This window comes from Solea senegalensis, linkage group LG1 (genome assembly GCF_019176455.1).
Source record: "Solea senegalensis isolate Sse05_10M linkage group LG1, IFAPA_SoseM_1, whole genome shotgun sequence".
Classification (NCBI taxonomy): domain Eukaryota; kingdom Metazoa; phylum Chordata; class Actinopteri; order Pleuronectiformes; family Soleidae; genus Solea; species Solea senegalensis.
Genome location: NC_058021.1, coordinates 28956323 through 28970584, shown reverse-complemented (window position 1 = coordinate 28970584; position 14262 = coordinate 28956323). Strand labels below are relative to the sequence as shown.

General features: G+C 41.2%; 1 long non-coding RNA gene across 1 annotated transcript; it reads right to left on the bottom strand.

Moving 5' to 3' along the window:
- Positions 1 to 738: 738 nt before the first annotated feature.
- On the bottom strand, positions 739 to 1795 carry LOC122786122. Its single transcript, XR_006362405.1, has 2 exons — positions 1381 to 1795; positions 739 to 1251 (listed from the first exon to the last, which is right to left on the bottom strand). It is a non-coding gene; the product is annotated as an uncharacterized LOC122786122 (long non-coding RNA).
- Positions 1796 to 14262: the final 12467 nt, after the last annotated feature.

Sequence of the window (14262 nt, the reverse complement as noted above, 5' to 3'; positions counted from 1 at the left end):
CCATGAATTCTTGGTGCTTTGGGGACTTTTTGTCTCCCTTTAATCTTCTCTTTGTATTTTGACCTTCAAAATGTCTTTGATCTTTATAAGAATTGAACCTATGACATCAGATCTTCACGGCAGCGTTTTATCCACTGAGCTACCTGCTTCTCCTGTTCGTCTGGTTTTCTTCAAGCTTTTGACTGTTTACATTGAATCTTGAACTGAAGAACATCATTTCATCATAATATTTGAACCCACAACCTCAGACATACTACTACGTCCTACTCTTACAGCACAGGGGTGTTTTTAAGTTCTGTTTTTGGTCACTTTTGATTCACTTCATTGTAAGATTAGAACATATAAAGTCATTTTTTGATGGACTGAACTATTTGTTCCGATAGTCTTTTCTCAGAATTTCTTGGCTCGAAACACTGATGACAAACAAAACAAAGAAATTCTTTGACATTTTAATGTCACACTATAGCTTTATTATACCACAGCCTTGAAAATGGACTAAGGGCCATTATACCTTTTAGACACCTTGTCTAATGTATGTTCCACATGTATATGGAAATGTATTTGGTTGGTTGCAATATGCAACTTCACCCCCAGGTGAATTAATCTCATTGGTGCTTTAAAGGATGAAAGTGAAGCTTGAGCCAATCCCAGATTGCATTTGGTGAGAGGACGAGTCAGCAGTTTATCACATGGTCGACATACAAAAAACAAACAAACGAGTCAAAGCCGACGCTGATGCTCTAACAGCTATTTTATTGTGTCTTTACGTCAAAGAGCAAACAAACAATCCTGGTCCGTACCACTGTTTACCCCGACGGATGTTCCCCAAGCCCAGATGTTTTGTGTATCATTTGAACATGCTTGCACTCAAGAGTGTGTGTTTCATGTTTTGAAAACAACACGCTTTTCACAGACAGTGTTGCCACATCAGAGTTCCTCACTCTTATCGGACAGTCCGCTCATTATCTCATGGTATGGTCCGAGAGCTGTGTTTGGTCTTGCGTTGCCGACCCTCCACGGCTGATGGTGGAGCATTTGTCATCCTTATGTCTTGTGTCTCTACAGCTTTCTGAAGCATTTGATCTATTATTCATTTGTGTTCCCTTTGGTCCTTAGCAGTGATTAGCAGGAAAGGCCTTGGTTCATTTTTGTGCCGGTTTGGTTCCACTTCATCCCACAGTTTCAAAACACCCAACTCAGATGGAGTGGAGAATATTTTGGATAAAAACACGGACTCAACTGCCTCTGCCACTGAAACAAGCAAAGCAGCCAGGACTCAGTCAGACACACGGCGCAGCAAACTCTTTGTTTTCACCAACAACTATCTCTTGCATCACCCTGTCTCTCGTTAGTATGCATCCCCAGAAAATGATCCCTCACCTTTGAGTGGCGACACGTCCAGTGTCCAGATGGTCGTCCAGAGCAGCCGCTTCGTCTCTGGAAGCGCAGTCGAGTACTGCTGAGATCGACTGTCACCAAGGACAACACACTTTCTTATGAACAAAACAAAAATACAGCTTCTTGCTTTAAGTGTTACTCACTCGATATGTTATCAAAGTAAATTGACTAGTTTCGCTCATTTGTACCTGTATTATGAAGTCAGTCACACTGACCCTCATATCAATAACACTTTGTTTTGTTTTGCAACAACATACAGTGGGTGTATACTGTATGAGTTGCTCCTGAAGATTAACACATGACACAATCAAGTAAGTGGGTCAAAGGCAAAATGTTGTGGAATGTCAAACTCTAAATCCCAAAAACTAATTTTTTCACAATTTAAAAATAAAAATAATAATAATTCAAGCAAACCAAAAAAAACCCACAATTTTTTATAAATAAAGGAACAATAATACATTTATATGTTTGCCCTTCATTTTTTTTAAAGGAAAATAAAGTTAACTTAAACCACCAAAGTCTCCTACACCAAAGTCCATACAGAATATCAGTGTTTTTAGCCTGCAGGGACACAGGAGCTGCTGGTTTTCTGCTGCCTTGTTTGCTAAGTTTGTGTCACTTGGGTAAATCCAATTAAAGGATTTCAAACACTAAAGTCATAAAATTACAAATCTGAACTTACCAAAGGTGGCAGCAGTGTTTCAACAACTCCTGTGTGCTGTGATTTAAAATTGGTGATTTTATCTATGGGTTAGGCTTAGGGTTAGGTTTAGGATTAAATATCAGTGAAGATATTCTTTAGATACTGTGGAATTAAACAGGTCTACATTTTTAATCAGGTGGTTAAAATCAGCTTTTTCTTGTGTACCTGCTGGCAGCCATGTTTTCAGGGAGTGTCTGGTTCCTGGTCGATGGCAGTGAACACGGAGTAACTCGTACTACCACACTTGTCAAGAGGGTGTTTTTTTTCCCCCTTCAAAATGTTTGTAAATGAATAAAAACAAATGAAAAAAGAGCAGATTGTTTCAACCAGACCTGATGTCAACATTGACGTTCACATGCAGCCGTTGTGCACGAGCCTCACAAGTGCCGCTGCCTGGCACTTTCACTCACCGCGTGTGCAGCATGTTGATGGGGTTGTAAAAGTAGAAAGTGTCCCTAATATGTTCTTGACTTTAACTGCACGCCATACACTATATGACAACCTCATTTAAAGACCCTTGAAGCACTCATTTATGTCTTACATGCCTCATTTAATGGATTGTGGATGCTGAAGTTCCCCTCAGACCCAACAGGGAGCCTCATGGGAATCTCTGGATTGGCCTCCTGTCCCAGTTTAGTAAATACAGCCTGGAAACAGATGTTGCTGTCGAGATAGCTATCAGGAGGAAGGACAGTGGGCCCAGTGGAGCAGTGCTGGCTGACAAAGGTCATGTTCTGCAGCAGGAGAGTAACTGAGCACATCATCGAGCGCTCAGTTTGACCCTTGGTGAGTTATTGTGTTGAGGTGATCTGGTCTGCAGGGAGGGGCCCGGCTAAGATCACTTACATCCCACGCTACCTGTGGCTCTGGAGACCGTCCTGAGAGAGTCGTTTGTTTTTTGGGGTGTTCAGTCTATAGGTGTAAATATTATTGTCAAGGGAGAGCTTCAAAGAAAAAAAGGTCACTTTTGTGTTTTTCTTGAGCTAAATTCAGAAAGTGCAGAGCTGCGGTGCATCCCAACTCTCCTTTCCTCCCTGAGCCAAGTGTTCCCATCATTCACTCACGGCTTTACTTAAGCAGAACAGTGGAGATGAAAGCTTAAGCATTCGAGTACCCCCAAGATCCTTTGATTCTCAACCATGAAGTATGTCTCAGGGCTCTGTTCGTTCCTGCCTCTGAAAAATCAGCCAGGAGGAGTGAAGGAGCAGCGGCTTCTCACGGTGGACAGTTTCCCTGAATTCATCGTACGTTGTTTGTTGTGTTTCTTCAGTTCTGTTCTGTTCCATTGTTTGACCGTTGAACCGAAAAGCACAGGTACCGCACAGCCACAGTTTGTGTAATCTTACCACGCTTGTTGCTGCAGATAGCACGAGCCGTTGTGGAGCGTTACGGGGTGAAATAGATGCAGAACCACTTGTTTGTGATAATGTGGGGCTGTTGTGTGTTGTTTTCTCCAGATACAGCACACAGCCTGCTATCATTTCTCTTCTTTTTTGACCACAGATGTTTATTAGCTAAGTGCATGCCTGGGAAAGAAAAGAAAGGAAACGGTTTTCTTGTTCTCAGCTTTTTGTCAGTTGTGTGGAGATTTGGGTAAAAGCTTCTGCTCAGCTTAAGGAATGAGCTCTTGAGTGTGTGCAGACACACTTCATCTCCTCTTCCCGACAGGCTCTCCTCATCAAAAAACTGAGTCCCAGAGGTGACTGAGGAGCCGCTGCTTGCCTGGACCTTCATGGTCTCAGCTGTTCAGACTCTAGAGTCATCAGGCCTGCTCAGCTGTCTCTTCCCGTTCTGAACCCCCCCTCTCTCTGCTCACCACCGGCAGTATAACCCCCACTAGGACTGACAGCATCTGTCAGTGTCACTCATTCAGCAGCTTTTTGATGTTTGACCTTTTCAAAGGGGAAAGTGCTAAAGCTGTGAACACTCTTTGTTTTATTGTTGATCTTGAGTGCTACCAGAGAATAATACTGCTCGACATGGCTGTAAATATCCCCTTACACCCTTTTGTGTACAGTATACGACTCTGTGTTGAACAATTTATCATATATGAGCATGTATGCGCTGATAAATTACCTGCAGTACCACTTCTCACTGACCTTTCCCTTCAGATTGGAAACCATGGACAGACAGAAGAGGCCGGGAGCCATGAAAACTGTTAATGATCCGCTCTGCAACCTGTGCTCACTTAAAATTCAGGGTAGGTCACAGATCTCAAGATTTCCTTTTTGCTTTTTCTGGATCTTACTATCACGTCTTTTTAATCATTTCAAAATAATTTGTGGATGTTACATACTGTATATGTACAGTATATTGCAACTCACTCAATCCTCCTCCGTGACAAGTGGCGTTTGAGGCATGAAGAAGTCCCTCCACCTGGTTCGGTTTGCTGCTACTCTTGGCGCGTCGTTGAGGGAGAAGCCCCGCCTCCTCACTTCTCTTTCCACAGTTCGCCTCCATGTTTTCTCGCATGTTTCTTCTGCCTAGTGAATTTCTTGACTTCTTCCAGGAGTTTTTTCATTTAACGTGATGGGGTTTTTACTTGTGGTTGTTACTTGTCTCGTAGTACTTGGGTCTTTCCTTCGTTTATTTTAAGGCCGATGGTGTTGGATATCCTGTTACGCTTTCTGATTTCTCTTGTGCATCGGCATGGACATCTTCTCCTGGTGCTTTATCATTTTTAAGCTTTTCTTATTGGTCCTTTCACTTCCCAAACCGTGATGTTGTTGGGGTTGATGTCAAGGTCTGTCTCTAGTGTCTGCACGTGTGGTTGGTCCCTTCAAGATTTCGTTAAAGTGATCCTTCCATCTTTTGAGCTTTGCCTATAGCTTACGTGTTATCTTGTATATCGAAATACAGCCTGATGCTAATGAGAAGACTTTCACCCTCAGTGCTCACGTGGCACAGATCTGTGCCGCAGGCGCACCCATGGTAAATTGCCGTGGGAATAATACACAACTCCTTATATGGACGTCCTGGGGGTGTGCGTTTATAGGTCACATATGAACACATTTTGTTCATACAAACGAGCCAAGTGAACTTTGAACTGTGGTGTATCTCCAAGTTTCACAAATTCAATCCGAGTTTAAACATTTTGAGTACTTTTTGCTCAGGTGTATTTATATAGTTAGTGAAAATGAATTGATTCATCTTTTTGGTGTGGGTTTCCATCTGTCCTTATTTATTTTTTTATTTGTGTCAGTCACGTTCTGTAAAAATGCCAATCCTGTGCAAACTCTGGACATACTTTCATTACTGTGTTGTTGTACGCCTTGTAAATTTCAAATAAAAATCAGAACAAGCAAGAAGCTTCACGGTGTTGGCGGATAAGACTGTGACTCTTTTTTTTGTTTTTTGTTTTTTTCTCATCGCAGGTACTCACTGATCCACAGGCTCCGCGGATCAGGGCAGTCGTTTGTCAAAGGCACGTCCCCTCAGGAGCTCTGCCGAATTTGGCGGTTTCCTCCAGTGTTCTTGTGGAACTTTTCCTAGAATTACACTCATTCTTGATGAGTGAAAGCATCTAGAGAGGGGAAAAAAAAAAGAAGAAAAAGAAAAAAGAAGTTGCCTCTCGCCTCCATTCAGCAGTGCAGGCCCCTAATCTCTGCTGGGACAGCCCACTATAAGAAAGGAAAGGCTTCCACTCTCATCAAGCAACGGCCTTGGTAATAAAAGCTCACTGACAAAGGATAGCATTTCATGGTATAAGACGTGTTGCTTTGACTGCGAGTGTGGGCACAGACTTTTAAAGCAATAAAAATATCTCTTCTGACTTTGGTGTCACCTCGCAAGGAAAATGTGTTTTTAAAACACCTAACCAGATCAAAAAGAATGATTTTGAAGCTGCTTAATGGTTACGATGTTGTTCAAATTCAACAATACTCTGTGCTTCGAAACATTGGGGGCGTGTCTGATGGAGGAGCCAAACACACACAGGCTGGTTTCCACGACTCCAGAGGACATTACATTGACTTACATTCATTTCGTGGAGACTAACCGTAACCATAACTACTATGGGCCCCACCTTAACCATAACCTAACACTAACCTCATGCTAATCATACCAGGCTTATTTATATAGCACTTAATATCTGCAAGGTACTCAAAGTGCTCCACATGAAAAATACTGTGCTCAATAAAACAGTGAGGAAAAATGTTGCCGTTGTCTGTCTTGACACCAAAAGAATCACTTCCTGTGTGTGGCATGGGAAATGTCTCTCAAGACCTCAACGCTACTACACTGACAAAAACACCGAACAGAATTACGTGAACTCATTTGACAACGGTTTGAATTTAACAGACATTTTTGTTTGTTTTTTAGAAAATACGCACTACAGCTTTAAAACACATCAACGTACGTTTTCTTTCCTTAACTTAATGAGTAATTTTGAAAGCTACACTTGTGTTACATTTCAACACAGGCCATGTGCTAGTGTCAACACACAGTAGTGTTGTGTTTTGCCTCTAACTGAAGCTGTTTACATAAGATTTCACCGTGAAGTGCTCAAACTAGTTTCAAGTACTCGCCGTTTGCCCAAGTACAAATACAAGTGCAGTTGAATTCTTGTGTTGTATCACGGAACAATATAAAAAACACCATATAAAACAAGGTAAAGTACTAAAACACACACATGAATAATGAAGTGCAGTCATAATAAAATGCACACAATAAAAGATTCACATTACGGGTGTTGTTATGGGGGCAATAAAGTTAAGGACCCGACGCACAGAACACAGACAGGCTGAATGATCAGGTTTAAAGAGTTTAAGGGAGATTTTATACTTGGATTGTTCTGAAACCAGGAGCATTTCTCCTCTAGATCAGTTCTAGCTTTTGTACTCTTTAAAAAAATGTTTTTTACTTTAACTTAAGTATGTTTTTTTGGAAGTACTGCGTGATTTAGATTCATTCTAAATCACATCCGTTACTGAATAAAAAAATGTTGGCCTGAATTTTGCAAAAATCAAAAATAATTCATGCAACATAAACTTTGGACAGGTGAATTGGCATTAATTAAGGTCCCTGAGTGAGTGAGTAAGTTAAAGCATTCGTGACCTTTGACCCATGTTGACTGATACATTATGTTTACATATTTTTATTTATTTAGTCAGCACTTTCATTTGCCTTTAATTAAATACAATTCATGTGAGATTTGTGTCCTCCTCTTTTTGAACGACACAAGAACCCCAACCCTGTTCAAAAAATAACAAATAACCTTTACTCAGAGTAAATTTTAAACAAGCTACTTTTTTTTTACTTTAATTTGAGTACATTTTTAGAGCAGTACTTTTACATGTAAAATGTTTTCAAAATAGTGGTAATTTTACTTGAGTAGATTATGTCAGTACTCTTTCCACCTCTGATAATGAGTCCGGCATTACGGCACAGATCATCCGGGCTGACACGCCTACAGATGGTGGTCAAAAGCTCCACGCAGTGGTTTGTTTGCAGTGTGCACACAATTAACTTGTAGTATCCAGCTGCATTTACCCACGGACCGGTGCGACCGACAGCACTGTGGCAACAGAAACAACTTCGGTGGAAGAGTCTTTGTTTATACATGTGCTATAAAACCAGACGGCTTACCTGATGTGTCTTTAGAATACAAACAGTCCAGTGAATACGCCTCTAGAACACTCCTCATCTGAGGCGTCTACTTATCATCATCAGATATATGGCATTGTGTTCACCTTCTGGAGAAAATAGCCGACAAAATTCTGACCCATCACAAAACTGCTTATAAGCATGTTGCATTCAGGGTCTGTTGAGCCTGGACTACAGTGTGAAAACGAACACATTACTCTCTGAATTGGAAGCAAATACAGGTATGAAAGCACCTCAATTAACAGAAATAATGACAAGTAGCTTAACCCTTTAACACTGAGTGTATCGCAGGCGCAGTGCACTTTGCCTTACCGTAATTACACAACAAATTGTGCTGTTGGAAAAATTCCAACGGTTCCAACTTGGTTATTGTAGTAATTATGGCAATTTCACTCACACTTTTGCAGGAAGCTGGAGAATCAGCGTCTTTGTCACCAGAGTGGATGAACACGTGCACATAGTTTCCATTTTTTGGCCTGTTTTTGGACAAAAACTCAAACAAATTTTACTTTAAATATGTTCTATACTGTTCAGAGTTGATTTTTAAATCAAACTTTTTGTTTTTATTCATTTCATATATTTAACATGCCGTAAATTGTAAATTAACGACAGATATTTAAAGTTATCCTGGAAAAATGGGCAAAAGCACTTACTCACAGGATATTTTCTGGCCCATTTATGGTTAAAATAAGCCTGGAAAAAAGTCTGGACGGACATTTTGAGGCTTAGGTGTTAAAGGGTTATGGTTGGCTGGGCAGGAGGAGAAGTGCAGGGAGGTGGATTTCCATGCTGAGAGGCTGAGGCGTGGTGGCAACACAGGAACTCTGGAGAACTGGACCAAAAACAAATCACACAAAAAAGCACAAGAAAAGAAGGTTTAACTCTGACAAAAACAGACTGAATTCAACAATGATCATGTTGACTAGACGTGAACCATCACACTGGGTAGCGTGGAGAAGACTGGGGCAGGATGTCAGCAGAGCAGGACTGGAGTCTTGGCAAGAAGATGAGCTGCAGGTGAGTTGTGAAGGAGGGACTTCAGGATCCAGGTCAGACATGCCCACAGAGCAGACACACACACAAACACACACAAAGACAACCAGAGAGGAGGAGCCTACCAAACAAAGGGTTTATGAAATACTGAACGTTTCTCAGACCACGCATGAACAATGTATAAAATATCAACATTAAAAACAACTTCACCGTAAATCTCCCTTTGTATTGTGTTGCCATAATAATACAGTCAAAGCATGACTGCATGCTTTGCACAACAACACTGCAGCACTAGTCTCACATGTGCTAAATCCTTTATCCACTACAGTTACACTGTCATCTTTTACAGTTTTTATGTTTATTGAGGGAAAAAAGGCAGAATTCTGACCTTTTTTTTTCTTACCTTTCCCCTCAGAATTCTAAGATTAAAATCCGCATTTTGAGGAAAAAAATCTGAATTTATCCCAGTACTACAAAACAAGTTTTCTCAAGAAATAATTACAAAAATGTACAATAACCTGCCAGAAAAATCAGTTTTTCCTCATTAAATAATGATTTTTTTATTGCAAAAAGCAGAATGAACAGACTGTTGACGTAACCCTGTACTAATTATCAGGAAGAGGCGACTGAGTTGGTGTTCGTTTCCCAGAAACATTGAGGAAAATATTTAAAATTATGGCTTTGTAAAAGAAAAGGTTATCACATTTCAGTTTCTCAGAATTCATAAATGCCAACCAATTTGGAGAAGAACATTCCCCAGTGCACAGTAACAATACACCGTGTGTGTAATGACCTGACCATGACCTGGCACTCCACTCATTTACACTTCACACCTGCTGCAATAAGTACGAGTGCGTGCTAATTTGTTGTGTTTTCTGTGAACCAGTCTGCTCTGGTGCAACACAGCTAGTGGCCTAGTTTTCATGAAAACAGCCAAACAAAGCCAGAGGACGTTTTGGTAAATAGCCGTAGCCCCAGGAGCCGGTGGCGCTGGCTGTCCTCTTCTGGTGCTGTTGCTAGGAGACAGTGGGTCTAAAATCTGGCTTTGACAAGGTGCACCTGCTTCGCGAGGTTCTGGCACACTCAGTTTTCAGCACGTTCAACACATGAGCGGGAAAAAAAAAAACACAACAAAAAACAACAAACTGATCTGAGCAGCGGGAAATCTGGAGGAGGGAAAGTTACTTACTGTTTTTTTCTGTCCTGCTTTCGGTGATTAGATAATTGAGCTGAGATGAGTATAACATCTTCACGTGTGTGTGTGTGTGTTTTCTAAATGTAGTACAGTATAATGAAGTATAATATATCATTCCCTATCAAACTAAGTACTTTTACTTTGAAATTCTCTCAAATGTCCTCATGAATGTCTTAATTGCGATGTCACGATGGAATATTGTGTTTTAATGTTCATGGTCTTGCTGCTGAAGAGTTGCATATTATTTTCCCACTTTTGAGTGAGAAAAGAAGTTAATTTACGCTTGTGCGAAACAATTATATCCGTTCATATTTCATAATGATATCATTATACAGTTACACCTTTTCTTTTGGCCAAGAAAACATTGTTTCGAGTCATATCGTCACTTTGTTCGCAAGAATCCATGGCAGGATTCTGTGGGTGGAGAGGTTGGTGGTAATTAAGACGCCGTTTGTGTGAATGTGTTAAAAATATTGTTTCCCTTCACTTTTAGATTCTTATCACGGGCTTGTGAGTCTTTCTTAATATTGAAGGTAGAATCTTATGGGGACCGAGTTTTTGCCACAGAACTTGTCGAACTTTGGATCAACCTATAAGAATAAGCATCAGGTTTAATGTCAGATAAAGCAGAAGGCAAATGATAGTAAATCATAGAAAAAAATGAATGAATAGTTAAAAGCAAAAAATTCCAAGATAAAATCTGTGAATCCTTCCCCTCCTAATCTTTTATCTATTTATTATTGTTCATTTTATATTTCTGTCATATTTATTTGCTTTTGACCAGAACTAAGTTCTCATAGTGCAGTAAAAAAGAAAATGCTTGGGAAATAATAAAATACTGACTTCAATCGTTATATAGTTATATGAAGGCAATTTCATGAACTTAATTATGTTCACATGAACTGAATTCATTTGAGTGTCACCAAGTATTTCCATTTTCACCTTTATATTAACATTTTATCTGGATTTTCCTTGACTGTTGACACGATGAAGAAAGAAAAAACAATGTTTTTGTCACTCGAACCACTTTTTTCTTTTACCTAATTTTATTAAATCCCATTCAAAACCAGGACAAAAACAACGCAAGCAGTTGAAACACTATCACAGTGACATGTAAATAAGTAACGGCGTGTTACGTGCACTCACATGTACAGTACAGTATCTGTGGTGTGCAGAAAACACACAATGGCAGCATGTGATCCCGGCGATCGAGTTGCCCCCATGTTCTAGTGCACAGTGCAGATAAACACCAGCTCCCCAAACCATAGACTGTGCGTAAACACACGCTGTGTGAGCTTAATAAAGGACAAAATGCAGCCGAAGCCAACAGTTCACAGCTCATATCCTGTCGGTCTGTGAAGATGCCGAAGGAAAAAGGGTCAGTGGCATTATAATTCACAGACATCTCATGCTGGATGTGAGCTGAGGTGTGATTATATAACTGGAGGTTGGGCTCTCGGGGAGCGTCCAGTCACTCCACTGCTGACCAGTCAGCTGGGATCTGACAGCTGCCTGCTGAGCATGAATGACTCTCTATTTTACACACCGTCGCGCAGGAAAACGATTCATCGTTTTCTAATATCATTACACCATTACCTTTTTGTCAGCTGGTTGAAAAAACAAACTCCCCAGACAGACCTTTCTTTTGTCTGAAGAAAGAGGAACAAGCTCCTCACTGTACATCACATGAGTATAAAAATAGCACGGGAGCATCACTCCTCTGTTATTCTCACTGGTGCCTTTGTGCTGCGATGTGTGTCGGCCTCCTTCTGTGCGACTGCTGGTCTCCACCGCTCTGTGCATGTGTCAGACTGGAGCGCCTCCAGCTCCAGTCTGGAAGAAGATCAGCTGAATGATAGAGTCTGTTCCTGGGAACCGAAGCCAACAGCCAATAAACACCTCCATATTCACACTCTGACCTGCTGCGCTGTGGAGTGTTAATTGTGCTGTGGGTCATTAGGCAGAACACAGGCATATCTCTGACCTGGCCTCTTCGGTGGCTTTGACCTTCTGTTGGACATTCTGTACTCATACTGTATGTACAGCATTGATCACCTTTTAATGAAACTTTGCTTTAGTTCATGCAGGATACAATAGTCGTACGTCCCATCTGTGATCAGCTGAACGCATTCTGTTAAGGCCCTGGTATACTTCTGCAAACCCTGGTTTGCCCGTACGTCAGGGTCCTGTAGTATCTGACTTCACCATTAGGTGGCGGTACAAGGATGCAGGGAATAGGACGCATTCCTTCCAAAGAAGAAGAGAACGATGCTACAGCTCCCTCGGACACGTCTGGTGCGAGCGGCTCATCACCTCGTCAAAGCTGTCAGCCGGTTTGATGGTTGCCAGGTCGAGGCTCGGATGGCTATCCTTGGCTTTTTCTGCTTGCTGAGCGAGGGTTAATACTCCACCCACCAGTGGGGTGGGAGTTCAGTTCTCGCATGTGTTGTTCATGCACACCCAATAGCGCTCTTTGCGCGTGGTCCCGAAATCTGGGCCGCACACGGAGCAAAGGCGCTGCACGGGATAAACGCTTCTCGTCTCCACCCACCCCTGAACTTCTGCTGTATAGACACGAACGCTCCCTGAGTCAGGTCTGATAGTTTTGCTTGACACAACCCGTTTTCAGAGAAAGGACGTGGCATAAAACAAAAAAAAGTTAGGTTGTTTCTGTTCACGAAAACCAAACAGGCTAAATATCAACATCAACAACAAAAGTTACACACTGAAGCTTTAATCATTCATGGGGCATTTGAAATTAATCGACTAAGATATTTAATTAACTCTGTACAGATGTGCTTGGATTTTCTTTGTATAAATTGTGTCAAAATAGGCTTCTCTTTTGCACAAACAAATTTCCCCTTCATCATCACCTTCATCAGCTCCAGCAGGAGGTCGCTTTAAAGTGGAGGCAATTTCCCCAGTGATGCATGTTCCAGTGACAGGAAAACTGGAGTATAATTTCCTTTACTGGCTCCCATTAACAGTTACCACACACTGTTAACCATCACCAAACCTGGTCTTCGCAGTCCAAACTGCAGCGGGTCATTAGGGCTGCACACGGAGAAGGATTCACCCCCACCATTCCCTTTAAGAAAAAAAGAAAAAAAAAAAAGAAGTGGATTGAGGGTCAAAAAGCAAAAACCATTTTATGACCTCTGAAAGCCCTCACAGGGATTTATATTTTTTACGAGCTCACTCCGGTCAGTGGGCAGCTCCATTTAAGATGCTCAGTGAGGCAGATGTAGAGACAGAGTACAGTAAGTCTTCAGGGAGGGAGAGCGGGACTCGTCCACTCTGCTCGTCTGATGCGTGTGTTTGGTGGACGGAGGACGGAGGACGTTGCCCGACGGCCATTTACTTCACCAGTTTTTTGGGAGAACAACATGGTGCCCCATCACAAACTTGTGTGCTTGTTTTTTTGTTAAAGGCGTGCACTGAGATGTGAAGTAAAACAAAGATAAGAGCCTGAAGCTTGAGACCTACTTCATGTAATGTTGTTCTTTCAGCTCGTTGCAAACGTGAAGACTTAATGGAAATTGAGTTTCTCGTTGAATGCAATGAAACTAACACGGGTTTCTTTTTATGTGCTTATGATTCACATCTTTTGCAAAAGTGGCCAACATGTAAAACCTAAACGATAAGTTAAAATAAGATAAGAGTTACAGTAACCCTGCACATATTTTATAATGATGACAATGACAGAAAGCACTGTGTATATGATCAGAGATTAATGCAAACTTTCCTGGAGATCTGCATACAATAAATATTAAAAAGTGCATTTGTTTTGTGTTATTTTCACTGCTGTTTTACATTACAGTGTATTGCTATTTTTCAAGCCACAGTACATCAACACATCTCTATGAAATCCATCGCCTGTCTTAAACGTAGGGTTGGAGATCCTGGAATAACTGTTCAGGCAGACTACATTTTGCATTCGGCGACGCTAACCAGTTTGGATGCTCGGAATGACAACGTGATGCCGAAAAACAGCAAATACTCTCAAAAGATCACAAAGATATAACATTAACCTACCTGTCCAGTAGAAACAGAGCCACCATGGCATCCCTTTGCAGCCCTTCCTGGGCTTTCAGTTATTTCGCCACCGTGCAAATGCAGCACCGATGTTCACTCTGGTCTTCGATCGCTCTGCTTCAGCCTTTTTCTTTTCAAGCCAGTAAAAAATGCTCCAGAAAACGATCTCCCACCGTACCTTTAAAATAAAGAAAGACATTGGGCAGTAAATACCTTAAATGATCAGTGTTTTAATAAAAGTTGTGCTTAGTTCACAACTAACAGTGAGGTTGAATTTGGGTAGGGAAGTAAGCTTTTGTTTTGTATGCTTCCTTTTAAAGTTAATTCTTAATTG